The 23,135-nt window shown below is 39.6% G+C and overlaps 1 long non-coding RNA gene across 4 annotated transcripts in view; it reads left to right on the top strand.

Moving 5' to 3' along the window:
• Positions 1 to 23,135, top strand: part of LOC121658407 — an 83,294-nt gene that overhangs the window by 23,502 nt on the left and 36,657 nt on the right. For 2 of the 4 annotated variants that reach the window (XR_006013950.1, XR_006013949.1), the window contains exon 2: positions 10,357 to 10,449. This is a non-coding gene — a long non-coding RNA (uncharacterized LOC121658407). Of the gene's footprint in view, positions 1 to 10,356; positions 10,450 to 11,698; positions 15,480 to 16,034; positions 16,444 to 23,135 lie in introns of those variants that run through there. The other 2 variants (XR_006013947.1, XR_006013948.1) reach the window with 2 other exon arrangements.

Below are 23,135 nucleotides of genomic sequence, written 5' to 3'. Positions count from 1 at the left end.
CAAACAAGTAAGAAGCAATTTGTATGCTGTAAATCTATTGCTTCCAGACTTTTGAGAAAACAGACACGCATTTCAGCAGGGTGTTTCCACACATCTATCTGTTCTCTTCAGCAAACCAAGCAAAAGCATGGAAGAACCTTGCACTTTAGTGTCTTTTTTTCCTCTGTTCATAGTTTTTCTTCATTTTTCCTAAGACTTATGATACTGTTTGTCTCTTCCCAGAGGAAATTTCGAAGGTTTTGAGTGGTGCTGCAAAGGCAGAATGTGCAGCTTTGCTCCAACAATACTATCTTCAATGTGTAAGACAACAAGAACTATCATTCCTAACATTTCTTTGCACACTCAGATTATTGCTACTCTTCTGGAGACATGAAATTATATCAATTGGATCCCAAAGCAATCCCCAACCCATGCCTCTTTCAGGATTACTGTGCAGTTGTCCCTTTTTAGTCACCTAAATAGTGCATGATATGCTGTGCTTGAATTATACTTACCAGAAAAGGGCCTGAAGAAGAGAAAGGCTGATACAAAGAAAAGTACAAAGAGAAGTACCTGAACTTTTATGAACATATTTCAATACAAAACCTGAGTTTGAGTCCTCAGGCATGGTGAAAAATTTGCTTTTTAGATAATGATGACATAAATCTGGGTAAAACTTTTAGCTGTGTAAAAGCCATTCTTCCATTCACAACACACACACACAGGGATATATAGAAAATGCTCCTTCACACTTATGAATTGCACGTTTGATGACCAGCATCAAAAATGCCACGTTCTCCTGTATGGACCAGCTCAGCTTATAAGGCCCCTAGGCGCTTGCTTCCGTGATCCTACTGGTTTTGTGTACAACTTTCTTTCAAAGGGATCCCTTTTAATTCTACCAGTGGTATTATTGCAGCACATTTTATCAGACAGACTCTCTTAAACTCAGAATCCAAAACGTAGAGAAAAGGTTCAGATTGGTAAACACATAACACTTTAGACATCTCAGTGGCGGCCTGCCTACTGATTTTTTTTTCTGTTGCAGTGAATGGCATGAAATATGTAAAATTTGCTGGAGCTCTAGTAAGAAGGCTTTTATTCCAGCAAAAGGGATTGTAACCAGGAGCTGCCTGCTGGCCATACTCACTGGGAAGCTCTTTCTGTTGTGGGCCATGGCTCCCCTTTCCCTGTGCTTCTCACAAGCAGTCACACATCAGCCCTCCCCTGAAAGTACATCTGATGTCTAGCAAAAGTGGAATCATAACTGTGTTTCATCTGGGCACTAAAGTAGCTGGATAGGGTTTTTGAAGTGCCTGGGACATGTCACTCTGCTTATATCACCAGCATCATAGCAGGGTAGTTGTCATAGGTTAGCAAGCATAGTCCCGGAAGGGACGTCCTTGCTAAGGGGTGCTTACAGTTTCCTCTGGGAACTGATAGAACCTATCAGCTGGCCAGTTTGAATATGGACAATTCTCTTAGCCACTTAAAGTTGTGATCACCTCTGTGATCCACACTTAAGAACAGGCAAACCTCCCCCCCCAAGCTCTCTCTCGTTTCCGGCGCTGGGACAGGCGGCTGCGGGCCCCGTGTGAGGGCCAGCGGGCCCAGCCAGGCCCTGCTTGGGCCAGGCCGGGCCGGGCCACGGCCATCCTGAAGCCATGGACCTGTTCCAGCTGTGGAACCCCCCCCACTGCCTTGCCGTGGGCAGCCGGAGCGGCTCGGCTCTCCCCCCTCTCCACTGCGATAAGAAAAATTCAACATTCCAGCTGCAAAGCTGCAAGGCCGAGGTGAGAGTAACCCTTTTATTGCTGTGAAGAGCTGAAAACCTGAGGGAAGAGAGAGAGGAGATGCTTAAAGCTGAAATTCTGTTGTGAAGCTATGATATATCAGAGTATCCCGTTGTAATTTCATGAAGATCTGGGGGGTGGAGTGTTCAACTCGTGAGCAGAAGCACCTGTGCTGAGATAGGCAGAGGCTGACGCAGCTGTAATTTCATGAGAAGTTTGGACAGGGAGAGATGAACCTGATGAGGACTTTTGCTCCAAACAGGAAAGGAGAAAACCTCAGTCCCTAGAGATGAACCAGATGAGGACTTTTGCTCCAAATGGGAAAGGAGAAAACCTCAGTTCCTAGAGATGCTCCCAGAGATAGTCCTAACGATGAAGATGAGGAAGACCCTTTGCTCCCAGGGAAGGAGAAGGGCCTCTGTTTTTGTTTCTGAACGGCTCAACCTTAAAATTGTACCCCAGAAAACTTCAAGAGTGGACCCTCGAAAGCAGTTGCGGGAAAAGCTGCAAGTCGGGGGAAGGGACTCACACGCAGGCAGAGAGACTCCTCTTCCTAAATGGACTGAACAATATTTGGAAGTGGGCGGCTGTCTCGTTGTGATAATGTTTTCATAGCATGAGCAAGAAGAGACTTCTCTTTCTAAATGGACTGAACAAGGTTATTATGGCAGTGGTAAACAGACTGAACATCTTAAAGGTTGTCTTTTCACATTGTCAGTGGGAGAAGGGAGGAAGGTGGGGGGAGGAGGAGAGTTCTGAAGGTGGTATATTTTTTTTTTTTTCTTCTTTTAGGTCTGTTAATAAACTTCTTTATATTCTTTCAAGTTTGGTGCCTGTTTTGCATTTCTCCTAATTCTTATCTCACAGCAGATAAACAGTAATGAGTATTTTGGACCAAACCACTACAGTAGTTGAAAATGGGTAGGAGAAAAGAGCAGGAAAAAATAAATAAATGAAAAATTCTGAATGGATTAATGAATTCCCTGTCTTGTCTTCTGCAGTGGCATTCAGTTTAGTCCATGACTTCTCTTTTAATCTGTCAGGGTAGATCTTGTGACAGGTCAGAAAAAAACCCCAATGATATTTTCTGTTTCCTTTCAGCCAGGCTGGAGCAATAAGACAGTGTTATAATGTTCCTCTGAAGCAAGAACCAGCTATGAATAGGATGCTGAGAAGATTATGCAACATAGATGTGCAATTCCAGTCACTTCTGTACTCAGTTAGAAAGCATGTAAATTGTGAATGAATTGATTGCATCTTTCTAAAGCCTGCTCCTTTAGTAATGCTCATTGCCTCAACAAAGAAGGGAACACCTCAACACTGCTATCAACATATACATGTTAACATGGGATTTTTTAAAAATATTTGTCTGGTGAAAGTGCATTCTTGTCACTTTGGGCATCAATTACACAAATATCAGATGTGCTCAGTACTTCCAGCAAAATACACAGGAACATCTTTTGCACTTACATGTAAGTATGGACTTACCTTGCAGAAAAACACAGCCAAAAATGGCCTGATTTCCTATAGCAGAAGTGGTCTGGTTTGAAAGAAAGGATAAAAGGCATAAAAGACAAAGTGTTGGATTATTTTCTGCTTTCTTCTGAAAATCTGTATGCTTTCCAAATTTTCCAATAATGAAAAAGCATTTCAGTAGCACACTTGGGAAATGCAAAATTATCCTTGGCTGTGTTTTTCTGTGTCACACCAGTTCAAATGTCTTCCTTTTACACATCTTTCTTAAGAGAAATCTGTACAAAATAGGTGTCTGTACCTCCAAGTCAGAACAACTTGAACTGTGATTTTACAGTTGCAATTCTTATAACTCCAAGACAAGCCTGAGCCTGTATTTCTACTCTTGGCCTTTAAATAAGTGACAGAATTTTTTGCATCAATACCTGAATGAACATTAGACAGTAGCAAAGCCCATCCTGATGTCTCATGGACATACCAAATGGATTAGATAATGATAGTATTACAGAAAACGTCTTATGAAATACATCCAAATATTGAAAAAACCCAAACCTCACAAACCCCAGAAAACCATGAATTCTTTAAACTCTTCAGGTTCAGGGACATGGGCTGTTAAGCCCATGACAGGACACATGATCACAGTTTCCATCATTCTTCCAACAGACCAAGAAGGAGGGTCAAGGTAGCTGCTGACAGAAAAATAAGGAAATTCCCATGGGATTTAAAGAGATATAGCTTCCTACAGAACCTTGACAGGATTTCACTAGAGTTTTCTCAAATGCACGTCACCTTATGAATATTAGAAATATTTTGAAGATTATAACTGGAGAAAACATATTACATTGTGAGTTTTTTCATCCAGTTTTCTTATTCCAAGATGGTCTCAACTACAGATTGCCTGAGGCACGCATAGAAAAAAAGATCAAAGCCACAAGAAATGAAGTTTTTTTCCTTTTAAAAGTACCAGATTCTTACTATGTCAAAGTAAAGTGTTAGAATTTTGACCATTTTATACCAAAAGTGCATTTCAAGGCACAGAAATCATTATCCAACCAATATTTCTCAAGATTACTGGGACTTACTTGAATATGGGCTCAAGAGAAGTTTCTTGTGAATTGCCTTTTATGAGTTACCTCATGTGAAATGATAGCAATCAGACACCTAGTACATCCCTCAAAGTGTGATGAGGTTCGTTGTTTTGCTAGCTTTAAAAGCCAGGGAAGCATTCAGATTGTTAGTGAGAATTTATTTGACTCAGATAAAAATCCCCAAAGTGACCATGACCTGTCTCCAGCAAATGTGCAGATCCATTCTCAGAAATAATTCCTCAAGATAGGAGGTTACTTTAGTTACATTATGTTATGCAGATTATTGCCTACTCACTGACTTGGAGGGAGAAGGGTGAAGCTTTGCCACTGCAAAGGTCTGGTTTTTTTGACTCTCTTTGCTTTCTCCCTCTCAAATTCTTGCAAAAAGAAGAGGATTAGGAGAAGAGGTTAAGGTTGCTGACAACCACCAATCATTTGGAAGGATGTTTTCACCTATGTCCTAGAGCCTCCATGCATTTTTTTCCACAGAAGTATTTTGTCACAGCTGTCAAGCTTCCCCTACCTTCCCAAGTAAGTGGTCTGAATGATTTGTAGAAACTAGCTGTAACTCCTCACTCAGCAATGCAATATGTGAGGGAAGGTTCTTGAAAAATAGAAGATTAAACTGATGGATTGCTTGATTTGAAAACTGTCAGAGCCCTCCCTGGAGTAGCTCTGCTTGAAGCAGATGAACTTGGCCTGCTGTTGCTCAGCATACTGATTATTGACATGGGAGTGTGGGCTAGAGGGTACAAACACAGTGCAAATCTGATGACAGTCCTGAGCCCAGTCAAAATTGGAGAGGAGTGTACCCACTGGTGATTTTCATGTGAACTTCCTAAATTAACATATTTGAAGAGACAACTTTGGCCTAGAAGGAGAAACACAGGAGGTAGTGGTATAGCTAGGTAGTTATAATTCAATATAGAGAAGGACAAGCCATTTATTTGATATGCAAAATTGTAGCTGCTGTACCTAGAGATGATTTGCAGAGGAAGGGTCCTGGATTTAGGCAGCTATTAACAGAAGAGTGTGGGGTGGCAATGAAGTATCCAGCCCTACTCTTTCAACTGCCTGGAACATGTGAGCTTTCCCAGCCCCTCTTCTTCATCTGTCCTAAAAAATGTGGTCTGTTTTCATAACATGAAAAAAACCGTCATCAAGCTGTACAGCTTTTGCTGCTGACAAAAAAAAAAAAACAATGACACCAAAAACCCAAACAAACAAAACAACAAAACAAAACAAACCCAAACAAACAAAACCAAAACAAAAAATCCAAAACAAAACAAACAAAAATCCCCAAACAAACAAATCCAAAAAAATAATCTGACCTCATCTCCACAGAACTGAACAGAACTGTTTCTCTGTAGCAGATTTTCTTTTGATGTGCTTGGAAACAAACCCATGGTATGTCCCTCTCTCCACTTTCTTAATTCCCTCTCTCACTTGGATGCAATCTGCTTGTCTCAAAACAAGCTACCCATTTCCTCCATGGCCACACAACCCACCTTTCTCTGTCCTTATTCTCCCCAGCTAAACTGCAGCTTATTTGTCTGCCAAAGATGTTTTGGGCCCATCCCTTGCTGTGATGGAGGATTGAGGACAACCCCCACCTTTGAATTCCTGTACACCACCGACTGCTATAGCTGGGGATAAAGGAAGAATTAAATATTACAGAGAGTACTGGTTTAGAGAAAGAAGTACTTAAACTAATGATGCCTATCCCCATTTCCAGCTACCACTATTTCTAGAGCTTCTTGATTCACAGCAGGACCTCCATGGGACATTTTGCCAACTGGAAGCAGCAGGAAATATCAGTCAAAAAACAACATGTAAAGGCTGTAGTTCCCCACATTCAATGTTCTATTTTAATAGAATGTTCATCTTCATTACATCATTTCATACTTATGACAAAGCTGTTTGTCACTCAAATGAGTCCAACCATGCTACATCCTTCAGTTTAATTTTAATTTGGTTTAGGTGAATAGAAAAACAACTGTCTGAGGCTTGCTTTTCTCTGACAGCAGCTGGTAAAAGCAAGAAAAAAAAGTTAATTTAAAAATGCTTATCAAATCTCAATGCTTCATTTAGCTTGACTTTTCTCTGAATGCAATGACACTTATTTGTATAATTAGTAATGTATGATAGTATTTCTCTCCTAATTTTTCCCCCTCTCCTAGCATCCTATGGCCTCCACACTTAAGTCATTTTGAAACTGAACTTTTTTCACCCTTAAGTAAGGGGGATGTCTGAGAACACATTGTCCAATGCCAAATCAGAGCAGTGAGGTAATACCTCCTGTCCAAAATCCTTTTTTTACCTTCTTTTTGGTCCAATTTGCTGCTAGTTCTTGCTTGGTAAACTGGTAAATTGAACTCCAGATTACACCATTCCACAATCAACAAACTTCTCTAATTTGGTTTTAAAAACATAAATAGAACCTTTGAACTGTGATATTTCAAAAAGAAAATGTCCTGAGTATCATGGCAAACAACCATGACAAACCAATCTCACTGTTCTTCAATTGGGCTACAGGTGATTTGTAGGATTTTATGCTGGCTGAAGACCTAATGGAGCAAATTTTTCTTGCATGAAGTAGAAGAGGAAAATGTGTCTCAATAGCATTTTCCTCAGCTTTGCCTGCAATCCCCAAGAAACACCTCATTTGGCATTTCTTGAAAAGGAAATTGGGACGTGGGAATTGAATAAAAATAAGGAAAATGTATTCCTCCCCTTTGGTGTTTCAGCATCAGCATATAACGACGCAATCATAAAATCTCTCAAGTTGGAAGGACCCCACCCATAAGGACTATCAAGTCCAACTCCCTGCACCATCAGAACTACCAAAAACTAAATCACAAGACTATGAGAATCATCCAGATGATCCTTGAAATCTGACAGCTTTGGTGCCCTGACCACTTCCCTGGGGAATTCTTCTCCAGTGACCAACCACCTTTCCAGTGAAGAACCCTCTCCTGCTGTCAAATCTGGACTACCTCTGAAACATCTTCATTTAACTTCCTCATGTCCCATTGCTCTGTTGCATGTGATGCACTGCAGGACACAGTTGGCACTTTTGCGTGCCAGGGGACACAGGGCATACCTTCTAGCCCTTTCAACAGCTTGGTTTGGGTGCATTTTAGTATATTGACATCATCCTTCTTAGATGGTGCGGCCCAGCACTGCACGCAGCTCACAAGGTGAGGTGGCACCAATGCCTAGTACTGAAGGATCATCACCTCTTTTGACCATCTGCCTGTGCTGTGTTTGATGCACCCCAGGATGCAGTTTGCCCTCTTAGCTGCCCAGGTACATGGCTGGCTCACAGTGAGGCTGCTGCTGTCCGGGGATGCCAGAACCCCTAATGAAGGGCTGACCTCCAGCAACTCCTCTCCCAGTTCATACTTGTGTCCAGAGTTACTCCATTCCATGTACCGAATCACATAATCACAGAATATGTGGAGTGGGAAGGCACCCATCTGGGTCATCAAATCCAACTCCTGGACCTATGCAGGATCCCGCAAGGATCACACCATGTGCCTGAAAGCCTTGTCCGAACTGTTCCAGTGCCAAACACCCCTGGGTGAAAAGCTTTTTCCTGATACCCAACCTAAACTTCCCCTGACACAGCTTCAGAATTTACTTGGATCCTGTCACTGGTCACCACAGAAGACATCAGTGCCTGCCCCTCCTCTTCCCCTCATGAGGAATTTGTGGACTGCAGTGAGGTCTCCCCTCAGTCTCCTCTTCTCCAGGCTGAACAGACCAAGTGACCTCAGTGTTCCTCATACGGCTTCCCCTCAAGGCCCTTCACCATCTTCATTACCCTTCTCTGGACACTCTCTAAGAGCTTAATATCTTTGTTATATTGTGGCACCCAGAACTACCCCCAGCACTCAAGGTGAGGCTGCCCCAGTGCAGAGCAGAGCAGGACAATCCCCTCCCTTGCCCGGCTGGTGATGCTGGGCCTGATGCACCCCAGGACACAGGTGGCCCTCCTGGCTGCCAGGGCACTGCTCACTCATGTTCAACTTGCTACTGACCAGGACCCTTTCCATGGAGCTGCTCTTCATCATCTCATTCCCTAGTTTATACACATAACTAGGGTTGTCCCATCCCAGGTGCAGAATCTGGAATTTTGATTTTTTAAATATCATGCCACTGATGATTGCCAATAGTCCAATCTCAATCCCTCTGTTAGGCCTCTCATACCTCAAGAGAATCAACAGCACATTCCAGATTGGTATCATTATTATAATTGTCATTGGGGTGTTCAGCTCCTGCATCCTGATCTTTGATGAAAATAGTGAACAGTAACAGTCCTAGGATTAAGCCCTGAGGAGCTCCACTGGTGACAGGTCAGCAACCACGTGTGGTCGCAATCGCTCTAACCCTTTCTTTCAATCAGTTCTTCATCCAGCTCATTGGAGAGATGGTCATTTCATAGGTGGACAATTTGTCCAGAAGGATGCTGTGAGAGACAGCATCAAAAGCCTTACCAAAAGCCAGAAAATTACAACCACCATTTTCATCCATGAGGCAGGTGACCTTGTTGTAGAAGGATATCAAAATAGTTAAACAGAACTTACTCCTCGTGAATCTGAGTTGACTGAGCCTGATGCTTGCATTGCTCTTTCAGTAGTACCCAGCATGACCTTAATTTTTCCAGGAACCAAGGTGTCCTGGGTTGCAGTGTATTCTATTACCATCCTCAGGAGCTGTTGAAATCAGGTGGGGCAGTGTTTCCTTGCCTCCTCCCCCCAGACTATCTTGCTGTTAATTGTCCATCATTGTCCTGCCGCCTGACTCAGAGATAACTCCCTCCGGACTATCTTCTGTTAATGAGCCTAATCAACACTTTGCCTCATGATTCATTACCCCATTGTGAGATGCTCCACCCAGAGGGAGGAACCAAGCATCCCATCGTGGATATAATCTGAGGCTGAACACCAGAGACACCGGCTTCCCACTGGATTTCCAGAGGACAGGAGCTACACAGCCACCATTGGACTTTCTGAGGAAGAGCAGACTCTTTTACTACAGGATCACGGCTTCAGAGGACTGCAGCCACCATTCTACCAGACTGCTACCACCACCCTGCCTAACAGGGTGTCAGGTTGTACCTTGACTCTGTCAGTTTGACAGTGTTTTCTTTTACCTTTTTTTTCCTTTTCTTTAATTTCCATTAAATTGTTATTCTGACTTGGTGCCTCCCACTGGTTTGTCTTCAAACTAGTACACAAGGTTAGACTGACAGGGCTGCAGTCACCCAATGTATTACGGACTAGCTGTTTGCTGGACATTTTGTACAGAAGATTACTGTGAAAGTATCAAAACCTCCTGAAATTCAGAAAAAAACTCACATCTACTTACGTATTTTAGTCAGCTACATGGTTGGTCTTGTCTTAAAAGGAAATCAAGATGTTTAAGGAGGATTTTCCCCTTGTGAACTCATTCTGGCTATGATCAGTGACTGAGTTGTCTCTCAAGTGCTTTTCAGTAACTTTCAGAGCAACCTTCTCCATTATTTTACAAGATACTGAAGTGGGACTGCTAGGCCTGTAATTAACAGGGGAATCCTTCTTGCCCTTCTTGAAAACTGGGACAACACCTGTTAGTTTACCATCTACAGGGACCTCTCCAGACTACCAGACTGTTGAAAAATAATGGAGACAGGCCCCATGGTGCCATCTCCCCTCTCTTTCAGTAGCCAGGGATGAATCCCTTTGGGCTCCAGAGGTCTGTGCACATCCAAATAGAGCAGCAAGTCTCAAAAAACTTTCTGGGGTGTCTGTGAGTTTATCATCCTCTCTGAGATTCACAGTCTTCCAGCACAGGGCTTCCAGGGTCCCAGGGCCCATCACAGGCATCAAAGACAAAGGTGAAGAAGGCGTTAGATGTCTTTACCTTGTCTACATCCTGATTTGTGAACTGTCTGACCTCATGAAGTAACAATGTTACCTCTCTGATCCTCCTTTTGCTGTTAAAATATTTTAAAAAGTCTTTTTTGTTGTCCTTCACAGTGCTGGTCAGCAGTGATGATCAAAGCTGAAGTTGTACCTTACAGAAGTCAACTGAACTGGTGCAATGTAGGGACAGGACCTGCATCTGTGGAGGTAGGGAATCTGTGACCTCTGCAGAGGATAGGAACAGCCCAGAGCAGAGATCTTTCCAGAGTTATTAGGTCTGATCCCCAGATTCATTCTGACCATCTTCACAGCTACAAACCTTGCATCTAATTTAAATCTTTGAAATCTCTTGAAAACAGGTATTTCCACAAAAAAAAAAAAAAAAGAAATTTCAAGAAGCAGAAAAGCAGAATTTAATGAAAAAAAGAGAAACATAAAAATAATTAATTTACTTATTTTCAGGATCAGACCAGTCAAATCAATAATGCTTGCTCCTTAAATGGACCTTAAGAAGTTTTCTCTAAAAATTAACTGCCTCTGGTGACCCACACCAATTCCTGTGACCTAAAACTGATGAGAGAAAAAAAAAAAAGCACAAGTGTGAGTTATACAACTGTTTCTTTTCCAGAATTCAAAATATTTAGTTTTTTCATAGCTAAATGACAAATAAAAATGCAAAAAATAGTTTAAAATTCTGAAAACAAAATAACATTGAAAATAAAATTCTTTTAACTAAGTCTTCTCTGTATTCAGTACTCTATTTCGCAAATTTATATAAGGCATTCATCACTGAAATAAATCTTTTCATGTAATGAACACATTACACAGTAAAATGTAATTTCATACATTAAGACTACAATAATATAGGGGAAAGTTTCACACAAGATTCTGAATTTACCCAAAGTAACTCCATTACTTTACGTATAATTATTACTAAATTGGCTTCTAGCCACAAAGTAATTGATATACACAAAGAAAGAGGCACTTTTCCACTTGGTAACTGTAGAAATAATTTCACTTATCTCTCAGATACATTTGTGTTTAAATCTCATAAATGCCAAAGTATTCTAATTCCACCCCCAACTTCACATAGCAACCTAAATCAAAAAATATGTATGTAAGAAATTATCTGTTCTGTTTCAAGTTGGACAGGGCAAAAATAGGTGATATTTTTATTTTTAAAAATATTCTACTTCAGTGTCTACTGTCCTCCCTGAAAGTTCTATTCTTAAGTCACAGAGATCTTGTGCTGAAACCTTTGCCAAAAGTTTATGATTGATACTATCGCTGAAGCAATTTTTATCCTTTTCTAAACTCTCTATTACTGTGACCTCTTAAGTGAGTTCTTTAGTTAAGAGTTGTATTGATACCACTTTGATACCACTCACAAACAAATGAACAAGGTTTTTATGAAATCTAGGATTTATATAATGGTTATTTTTACCTATTGACACAGGTAGTACCAGATTGCAGAGACCAGAGCACTTCCAAGTTTCTACTTCATCAGCTGTGACAGCACTGACTCCAACAGCCACCAGGTTTCTCCGTGTGCAGCAACCCCACAACAGATAATTCTGATTGTTTGGAATCCACTGTTTACCTTGCAGACTTCATTGCTCCCTCTTTGCTTCCTTCTGGCTCTAACATGAGCCAATAGCTTCCTCTACAGAAATACTTTCAGAAGTCTTGCCAGAATATGATCAGGATTTGTAAAAATACTGCAGTCTTTGTATTCCAGTTTCACTTTCTTTCATTTCATCTATAGTTCCAGGGTTTTCTGCCAGGTCATGTTTTGCTTGCACTTCTGCAGCGAGAATAATATCTGTTCAAAAGCATAAAGTTGGCAAATGTGCAAAGATGTACACTGAGAAATTTGACAAAATTAGGGTGGTGTTCCTGCTCCTGGTAGAGATATATTTGCATTGTGAGGACTTGCTGGTGAAGATCACCTATTAATTAAGCTAAATTCAAAACTCTTGCTTGGTGAATAAGATAGATGGACAATCTTTAACACAAAGCTCTTGTTCATGGAAGCCGCTGCCTACAAGCATCCCTGAGACCACTCATTCAGAAAGGTGTCTCAGTAAAAAAAGTCTGCGAGACAGTTGTCAAGACTCTTTTGTAGCCTGCAGAAAGTAAATGGCACTTTTAAGGCATGTTTCATCCCACTCAATGTTCACAGTAGGTCAGATTATTGTCATAGAAGCAGTTTTTCTACAGCAACTGTAAAGTGAGTTGAGGCAGTAACTAAGACCAAGAGAATGGTTTTTCTTCATAGATCAAGGTCTATTACAGTGTCATTCTACAAATGACCAGTAATGGATTTAACTATAGGGAACAGATCAGGGAAACAGTGTTGGCTACTAGAGAAAGTCTGTTTTTATCATGATATGAAGTATGTTTTTAAGGACACAAACAAGACCTGGCAGTGTGGACAGGATTGGATAATGATAACGTCTTCATTTTATGATGTGACAGCACACATGGCCACACATTTTTGATAAGTTACCTTTGTTCTAATAATCCATGTTGTCCATACTTAACATACTGTATCTAGCTTTACTGTTGTCTGGTACACGGAAGAGTCCACAAATTTAGAAAGTCATATCTTATCTTCTAAACCGTTAACAACCTTTATTACAGACAAAAAATATTTCCTTCAAAATTTCATGTTCTGAGGCCATCCTGACTTAAAAATAAAACAAAGAACAGCCAATGAAATGCATCTGTCCTGGTTGTCACAGGGATAGAGTTCATTTTCTTCCTAGTAGCAGGTATGGTTGAATTCAGTGTGAGAATAATGTTGTTAACACACTGATGGTTTGGCTGTTGCTAAGCAGTGCTTACCCTGAGTCAAGCACTGTCCAGGGTCTCATGCTCTCCCAGTGAATAGATGCGTAAGAAGCTGCTAGGGACCACACAGGACAGGCGACCTGAACTGGCCAAAGGGATGTTCCACACCATAGAAAGTCATGCCCGGTATATAAACTGGGGAGAGCTGGCCAGGAGAGACTGATTGTTACTTGGCCAACAGGTGGTGATCAGTTGTATTTTGCATCACTTGTCTTTCTTAGACTTTATTCCTGTCTTTTTTTGTTATCTCCCTCTTCATCATTTAGGAATTTAGTGACTTGTTTGGTCTTTTTTTTAACAGCATTTCCATTACTAGATTGGTGACCAAACTCACAGATTTTACTTTTTTCTAATTCTCTTTCCCATTCCACTGTGGGGGGAAGGAATGAGCCACTGCCTAGTACTGAATTGCCAGGTGGGGTTAAAACCATGACAGTGTCATCCTAGAAGACACAGGCTTTGCATCACAAATGCCAAAGTATCACAAGCAACTGCATTAAATTATGCTATATGACAAAAAGATCCAGAAGTTTTTTGCACAGAAATGTAGCACTTTCCAACCTCCAGTGCCATTGCATTGCTTATCTGTTCCTTTGTCTAAAAGGAAAAAAAATTCCATATCTTCTTTAGGGCTTCATTAACAAAACTAAAAATAACTAGAATTGTTTACTCAAAGAAAAAAAAGAAAAGACTTATGGGCATAAAATAAAAGATCAATCTTGAGAAAGAAAACATCATTTTTTGTTAACTCCTCAAACTATACAGAACCAGAAATTGACTAGAATGAAAAACTGAGTAGAATCAAAAACTGAGTAGAAATATCTCACAATATTCAATGGAAATATTTTAAAAGAAAGAACAACCCCTCCTGATTTGAAGACTATGATCAGAACTGCTTTTGAGTTTTCAGTTGTCCATCAACCTTTAGTTCAGTTCCTCAGTGCACAGCATAGGAAGCACTAGCTGTCTGTGTTGTTTTTTTCTGAGTCAGATGGACTTAGACTATACTGAAAAAAATGAAAACCTGGTAGCAATTAGCAACTGATATACTGATGGCCCAACTCCAGAAAAGACTATCATGTGATCTTCTCTCATGCAACAGTAGAGCAACTGTTATAACTGCTGTAACCTCTCTATATCCCCTTCTCCAGGGATAATTAATCATGACACAAAAAAGATTATGAGCCTACCCAGGCAACCCTGAGGTTTGACTTTGCAGGTTGCCTACACGTAATTTAAGGAAGGTTTAGCTGCTCAGCAAAAATGTTGAGACAGGTGACAGCTTAAGGCAGAGGAAGGACAGCTCTAAAACGTCAAAGTCTCTCTGACACACATGATGCTCTTTGATTCCAGCACAACTTACTGGTAGCACTGCATGGGCCATCTGTAGATCAGGAAGGTGGAAAACCCTCCAAATTTTGTCAGGTGCAGATAATAAACAGAAGTAGCTGACATCTAAATTTAATACAGTTGCTTTCTCACATGCATTGCAACTACAATACAACTCTTAACTAAAGAACTCACTTAAGAGGTCACAGTAATAGAGAGTTTAGAAAAGGATAAAAATTGCTTCAGCGATAGTATCAATCATAAACTTTTGGCAAAGGTTTCAGCACAAGATCTCTGTGACTTAAGAAATAGAACTGTATTACAATAATGTCTTTGACAACTCTACAACTGTGTTGAAAGGCAAATTTAAGGGAGAAAAATTATTTTGTAAGGGCTGGATCCAGACGGTCAGGCAGAGGACACTAGAGAAAATAATCAGTCTGGAGGGTCTCCCAGTTGCACTCCATCTGTCAGACAGATCACAACCTCAGATATTAAGAAGAAAAGAAGGGTGGTTTTAGTAGGCGAGTCCCTTCTGAGGGGAATTGAGGGCCCTGTATGTCAACCGACCCATCCCAGGAAAGTCTGCTGCCTCCATGTGGTCTGAGTATGGGATATTACCAGGAGACTCACTGAACTAATTCAGCCTTGTGATTATTATGACCCACTGCTGGTCATCAAGGCTGGCAGTGATGAGGTTGATAAGGAGAGTAATTAAAATGGGCTTCAAGGCTCCGAGTTGGTTCATTGATGGGACAAAAGCACAGGTGGTGTTCTGCTCAATTCCTTCAGTTCAGGGATGAAAGACGAAATGAACAGGAAAACCCATATTATCAATAAGTGGCTTGAGGACTGATGCCATCAGCAGAATTTTGTTTTTTCCCCTGTAGTCGGCACTTCCCACTGGTGAGGCCACACATTGAGTTCTGTGTCCATTTCTGGGCCCCCAACTCAGGAGGAACACTGATGTGCTGGAGTGAGCCCAGAGAAGGGCAACAAGGCTGGTGAGGGGTCTGAAGCACAAGTCCTGTGACGAGCAGCTGAGGCAGCTGGGGTTGTTTAGCCTGGTGAAAAGGAGGCTCAGGGGAGACCTTATCAGTCTCTACAACTCCCTGAAAGGAGGGTGTAGCCAGGTGAGGGTTGGTCTCTTCTCCCAGGCAGCCAGCAACAGAACAAGAGGACACAAGCTGCACCAGGGGAGGTTTAGTCTATACATTAGGAAGAAATTCTTCACAGAAAGGGTGACTGGGCACTGGGATGAGCTGCCCAGGGAGGTGGTGGCGTCACTGTTCCTGGGGGTGTTTAAGAAAAGACTGGACATGGCATTCAGTGCCATGGTCTGGTTGACAAGGTGGTGGTGTTAGGTCATAGGTTGGACTTGATGACCTTAAAGATTTTTTCCAACCTAGTCGATTTTGTGGTTCTGTGATTCTGTGATATACAGACAAATAAATAAGGCCATAAATGTAAGCATGAGAGACACTTCCCACTAGCTCCTATGGTATTTGTCTGGGGAAATTCGCTTTTCTGTCTTGTTGTACAGTAGTTAGATTGCTTTCAGTACTTCTAGAAATAAAAGGCAAATCAAATATACATGTTCATTTTACCAGATGATAAATGGCCTACATCGGTGAGCTAACACAATGCTTGTTCTCCAAAACTACTGGCTTGTGGAAAGTTCACAATGCCCATTGTATGAGAAGGAAAACTGGAAGTTCACCAGGTTCAGTGTCCTGCCAACTCAGCCAGGTCACCTGAAACGTTGGGGTTCACAGCCACCAGCGGCCACCAGAGAGACCCCCAGGACAAAAGAACGCAGGTGTAAAGGGGAGGGGAAATATGTTAATGATTTGGGGGAAATTATTATAATATGTATGTTTAGTCCGGGACAATCAATAAATATGTATGTGAAATACAGTATATAAACAGAAATTTTCCTGTACTCAGGATGCATGGCTTTGGGAGGAGCTATCCCCCTATGCATCCAGCAGAATAAATAATGCCTGCTTCTTAATACTACATTGGTGTTACGGAGTTTTTTATTTTACCGCATTTTTGGTAACATTCAAAGCCTTTAAAATTGTGAAGAACATTGATCTAAGTCTACACCTAATTCATAGCATGACAAGTACAGGATGTTGCCAGTGGGATATGAAGGGAACAAGAGAGTTCTTTCGACTTTGAGGACTTAAAATCTTCCTGCTTGTTTTCAGTTACAGATAACAAAAAAAACAAACAAAAAAACAAAACAAACAAACAAACAAACCCCCAACAAACAAAAAATCCCAAACAAACAAACCCCCAACAAACAAAAAATCCCAAACAAACAAACCCCAAAACAACAAAATCCAAACCAACAAACAAACAAGCAAATAAAAATTAAAAAAAAAAAGCCCCACCTTACTAAGTTTGGTGGTTATATGGCTGTTGGCTATTATTTATACTTCTTGCCTAACTGCAGCGTCATGTTATGGGTATAGTGATCCTAGTCAAGGCCAGAATTTAACTTTAGGCAGGTGGATAAAACATTGCAGTAGGAGATAGTCAGCTATCCTAGAGCATAAACTGTATTCACTGGAGGGAGAGGGATCTGAGGGGAAAAGAAAAACTAACATAAAAAGATAATTTAGTACCTGCCCAATCAAAGGCAACAGGAAAACTTTCTGATAGCTAGAGTAAAATCTAAATAGTTTTGAGAGTAGGGGACTGTAAAACTTAGGAATTTTCACAGAGAAAACATCCACCCAATACATAAATAAATTCACATTTCAGTCTCAGTCCCTCTTACAGTCGCACATTCACCACACAATTTTACTGTCTCTTAATCCACCTACTCCATACAGATTTCTTTTCATTATTATGAGGTTGTTTATTTTCTGCTACTCCTGGCTGAGGTGCTTATGAGCCCCAGTTTATATTGTACTGTGTCTATGAGTTAGTACAATTAATAGAAAATTACCCTGAGTGAAAGGAATGTATAACTCAGTTAATTGCTTCACAATACAGTACACTGCCATTTAGAACCAGTCTCTTTCTTTCTGTTGTAACAGCATGGAAATAAAACCAATTTTCATAATTATTGAAAAGAAAAAAAATCACAGCTTAATTCATAGTCTTGTCAATAATAGTACAGAGTCCCTGTACATAATACACCTTCCCTTGTAAATACCATTCCATTAGTCCACTCGTTTAGGTGTGAAATATATCTGGCCTGTGCCGTACTTGACACCTGGGGGGAGAAATAGCTAAATAAAGTGAGATATAGGAAGAAAGGTTGAAATAGTCTGCTTGGATCAAAATAACAATTGATAAGGACCAGAAACAATTCCTGTGTTCATTATCTCAGGTTATATCAATCTTAAAAGATTTATGAGCTCATCACATTACTCTAGAAAGTATATTTTCTATGCCTGGTTTATTAATGGACAGAAAAAACAGACTGAAAAAGTAAAATCAGTTTTATCCACATAGGGTTTCAAAATCCACTGCACAATCACCACTTCATTAAAAGAGATAATTATTTCGATGAAGATTAAGTGTGATTTAAAATTCACATTCGCCTTTATCTATTCTGATGTAGGTCTGAATTAAACCTGAAATAGGGGTTCTTCAGGAAGATTTTGATTTAAAATCCCAATCCCACTGTGCTTGCCTTTGCTTTCTTGCTTTCTTTCTTTTTTTTTTAATACCTCATCTATTAGTGTCTTTCACACAGGCCTCAAAATAAAAAATTCTGCTGTTCGTGTTAATAAAATTTTTCTGATGCCCAATGACACATGTGGAATATTTGGTAATTAAAATCAGAAAATCAGAAGTTCTGCACAAGTTGTTAGTGCTTGCAGCTGTTTAGAAAAAACACAAACCCTCCAGATCATTACCAAGTTATATCTGCTAGTAGGAACATACTCAGACTTAACTATTGCCAGGTTTTTTCCCATGTAGTTTCGTACATGCAGTACCTGCTGAACAAAAAGCACAGTAGGAAGAAATTAAAGAACTGATCAAAAATACAGAGTAAGAACAAGAGACGTTTTAATCCTATTGAAATAAGCATTAGGTAGAGATATTAGGGTGTAATGTAAAAGAAATTAAAATATGTTAAGGGAACAAAATTTATATTTAAGACATGCAGACATCTTTAGAGTAGTATTTATAAAACCAAAATTAATGGCTTTCTACATACAAGGAAATTGTTTGTTTGTTTGTCTTCACTATAATATTTACCTTCCAGACTGGTGTCTGAGACAGATAATCTTTCTATGCAATTTCCATGTATTTTGCACTGGTATATGAGTCTCAGTCTGAATTTTATCTTAGCAACTACCTAATCAGCCAATATGGAGACTACTAGGTCCACTTTGCCAGGCGCATAATATCTGCATCTAACCTGCTGTATTTTACAAATGGCTGGTCACTTTCACAACAGCATTTAGTCAAGTTTTTCTTTCACTGATCCAGAAGAAAAAAGAATGATGAAAGATGATATGATGGAGGGCAGTTACTAAACTATACACCTACTTGCAAGTTTTGGAACCATCATAGCTAAAAGCGCTGATTAAGGAAGGAGCCAATGTAATTTAAGGGCTTGCCTTTCTGAGACTGGCATTTTGCCCAATAGAAACTAGACAGGAACAGTGACTTAACTTTGCATTTGAATAAATAATGAAGAAGCGAAAACCTCCCTATATTGTATTGTTTATTCTCCAGAACAGAAATATGATATATAACAACTGTTTTCATTACTTCTTCCCCTCTTCTTATGCCTTTTAGATTTCCATAGTTTGGGGTTTTTTTTCCTATCACATGATGTCTTTTAAGATTTTCTGGTAATCATTACCTTAGATCCAAATGAAAAGCTTCAGAAATAAAGCATTATTGACAGTATGGAACACTTCTTGCAATAAGGGTCATGCTTATGGAGCTGGAGCTAGTGAAGTTGAGATTCCACAACCTGGGAAACTTGGGAAACTTTTTAAGAGGCCCTTGTCAAGCTGTCACTACTCAACAAAAGGTACTTTAGAGAGAAACAAAAAGAGGGTTGTGGGTCCGTGCTTCCTTTACCAGGATTCACCAAGGTTATGCCTTTTCTACTGCATGACAAATCAGATGCTCTACAGCTGCGCAGAAGTCTTCATGCATATAAACAGCCAAATTCACAGGGCAGTTTCTCAGATCAGTTTCCCCAAATGTAAAATGGAGATAATAATGCATTACTCCTCCACAAGAACAAAAACAAACAAATGAACAAAACAAAAAACCAAAACCAAAACCAAACTAAACTAAACTAAACAAAAACACAAACACACAATAAAATGTTGAATGGACAGATCCAGCAAAAATGCAGTGAAATTATCACCATAAATTAGACTGTTACAAACCATGAACACACCTTCTTTTCACCTAAGAGTTTACTTCACTTAAATGTTTATTATAAGTGGATTCTGATTTTTTTGTAGGGCTTTTTCTGCCATTAAACATAAGATTTTGCTTTTAATATTAAGAGTCATTAATAATTTCAATTTTCGGTGGACAGAATAAGCTATTTCTGCTCTTACAAAATCTTGGCAATATTTTTCTTCTGTTTCCATATATGAAGCTTCTGCATGGAGAACCAGCTCTATGAATAGCCAATTTCCAAACTCTTTGCACTGTAGGAAAGATAATTCCTTTCTCTACAGAATAGATCCTTCAATAGGCACAAAAACTTCAATATAAACTTTATAATTGCTTCCAAAATACTTATTATCTTTCCATGTCACCTCATGCAGAATGCACAGATGGTAAAAAAACCATTAACAGAAGACAATAGTGAGCATTAGAAAACAATGAACCATAAGATGTCATGAAATTTACTTATTGTGCTGCTGCGTGAAGTCAATTTGTATAATCAAGAACTGGAAAATAAAGCATGCTTGAATCTGTCATCACATGAAAATGTCTTCATTAGGTTTTTATCCAGCTTCTCCAAAAGCTGTAAAACAGCTGTCAAAAAAAAAAAAAGAAAGAAAATAATTATTTGTTACTTCAAGAAGCCACAAAACACTGTCTCTAAACCTATACAAGTCTCTTCTGACAATTTCTTGATCCTGTAAAATTGTTAGCTGAAAGCATATTAAACCAGCTTGTCAATCTTTCCTCTCATACTGCCTCTGAGAAAAATGCAGACCCTATGACCACTAAAAAGAAACTACAGCTTCCAAAAGGACAGCTACAGGCAGATATCCAGCTTTGAAATCTTTTCCACTTATCGACAAGATCTAATAATGCTGGTCTGCCATCAGAAAATAGAAAAAGTAAACAAAAATACCTATCCAGTATTGCAAATCCTTATGGGCTAAACTCAGAAAATAAACATTTAGGCTGTCTCTTAACATCTCTTGTTTTATTACAACTTCTCATGTTTGCTTGTAGCTACCTTGAATCCCACTGTATACTTTCTGATGGTTAAAAAAAAACATGTTTGGAGAAACATAAAAGAAGAGTAAAGGACAGAACTTGAACTCCAATGCTAGGAAATCAGCACATGTTTGTGCTTAAATAGAAAAGCTTTAGTGCACGATGATTGGGTAGAGTTCCAGTTTAACATGGAATCTGCACAGGTGTGACAGGAGCCAATTCCTTATGTATACCTGGCATTGGATCCACTCCCCAGCCAGACTCTGCTGCCCAATGGTGGCCTCTGAGCATTCATCTCCATGACCAGTTGTTACAAGACAACACTGCAACGTCTCATTCCCAAGGCAAACTTCACTTCTCTACAGAGTCTTTCTGTCCTGTCATTCGTGTGTCCGGTCAGTTCAACCCCTTCTGCAGCTGCACCTTCTTGCCCTCCATGCCCACGTCATTCCCCAGTCACAAATTACCAATGCTGAGAAGCTACAATTTGAATTTCCCTTTGACCAGGTGCTACATATTCCAGGAAATAAATTATGATGGGCTGAATTATATTGCAAATATTTCACTGTATATATGGAAAGTGCAGGAGAAGACAAGAGAGCAGAAGAAAAGGAGGCAAGATAAAAATATTCTGGATTCTTTCCTTCAAGTGGTAAATGTAGTAAATTTATGTTCTGAAGGAATGGACTAGTAAGTTTGTTCACAGCACTACAATTTTTTCTGTTGCTGCTTAGAAAACTTCAGTATCTGGTCACCAAGCTCATTCAGTCTCTTCTCCTCTCCACTTTTATTGCCTGAAGGAACTGAGGGTATTTTTGATCTCCCTTTTAAAAAGAATTTAAGTGTCTCCAGGGGCATTGCTCTCTCTTGTCAACCTGACCATATTTATTCCAAAGACATGCTAAATTTATCATGGTTGTATTAGAGACCAGTATTTTCCCCCATTATTATCTAAACACTTCATATTTTGCACAAAACTCATGTCAATGTTCACAAGGTTGGAATAATTAGCAATATATTTTCTGAAAAGGTACACAAAGAATCGTCCTGTCCCACAGTCAGAGGGAATATACATAAACGGACAAGAAACATAAATACAAATTTGCTCATTGTTGGGAGTAAATTAAGTCCTTCGGGAAATATACACATACGTTGAATACACTAGTTAAAGTCAGAAATATATTACAGGGCAAATTGTTGCAAGACTTCAGCTTCCAGTTAGATAAGAAACTGACCAGATGCATCTTCAGTGAAAACTTGGGAAAAAAATTTATCTCTGAGTCCTCTGCAACAGCTGACCTTTAACTACAGAAGAATAAAAATGTAGCTGTATAACAATTTGATGCAGACTGGGATTTCCTAGGTATCTTAAGTTATGTTTTCACAACTAAACCTTCCATGATCTTTTGAAATTCCAGCTGGTAACCAAGTGGAAAGCTACAAGTAAACTATACCTATACTGTGCTTTGCTTTTGGAAGACAGTAGATATGGAACTATAGCAACATGCGATATCACCATGAGCTCTTAATGGAAAAAGAGAAGTATTTCAAAATAAACATCAGTCATATCTCATCTTAACAGTACAGATTTCCCACCACTTCATAACTTACAGCAAATACATTTCTTTCTTGCAAGAAAGTTTTTCATATGAAAAAAATACAATTAGAATAGCTGACTTCAATATTCACTTTTGAAAAAATAGCTCTCAACCTTCCACTACCAAAATTGAAATTGTGTTAAAATAACACATAAAAAAAATTTGTAAGCATCTCCAGCACAAAGTCATGTCTTGCAATGAAGAACTCATACTAGCACATGAACTAATCTTTTGTTTTTGTAACTCATCAACACAAGAAACATAAGGAAAAATACATTTGAAAGCTAAAATGGTGATTTTATAGAAGTGAGGACCACAAAGTGTAGTTGACTGAAGACAAGACTTTTGTACCAGGAGACTCACATTCAGATTCTCAAAACTCACATTCAGATTCCCAAAGCACTGATGATCTTTTCTGATAAGAAAATAACCACAACAGAATACTCAGTGAACTTAGCAACTAATGGAGAACCCGATGGGGGAAATCCTAAATACTTCTTCAGAAAAAAATAATATTTAAAAAGCTGATACATGACATTTAAGGATCTGAGTTCAGATGCAGCTTGGACCTTATCTTCAAGTCTTAAGGTCCGTTAACCCTCATTTAAGTACCCCACTAGGAGGAACTCTCCATAGAACTCATTGCAAATTAGTTTTTCACCATGTTTTTACACAGAACATAAAGGTGTAGCAAAAAAAAAAGGCCATGAACTTCAA

Source organism: Corvus kubaryi, unplaced genomic scaffold (genome assembly GCF_017639235.1).
Source record: "Corvus kubaryi isolate FWS band 111438036 unplaced genomic scaffold, C.kubaryi_AGA036_p1.0 split3-37296, whole genome shotgun sequence".
NCBI classification, from domain to species: domain Eukaryota; kingdom Metazoa; phylum Chordata; class Aves; order Passeriformes; family Corvidae; genus Corvus; species Corvus kubaryi.
This window is presented reverse-complemented; position numbering and strand designations above follow the sequence as displayed.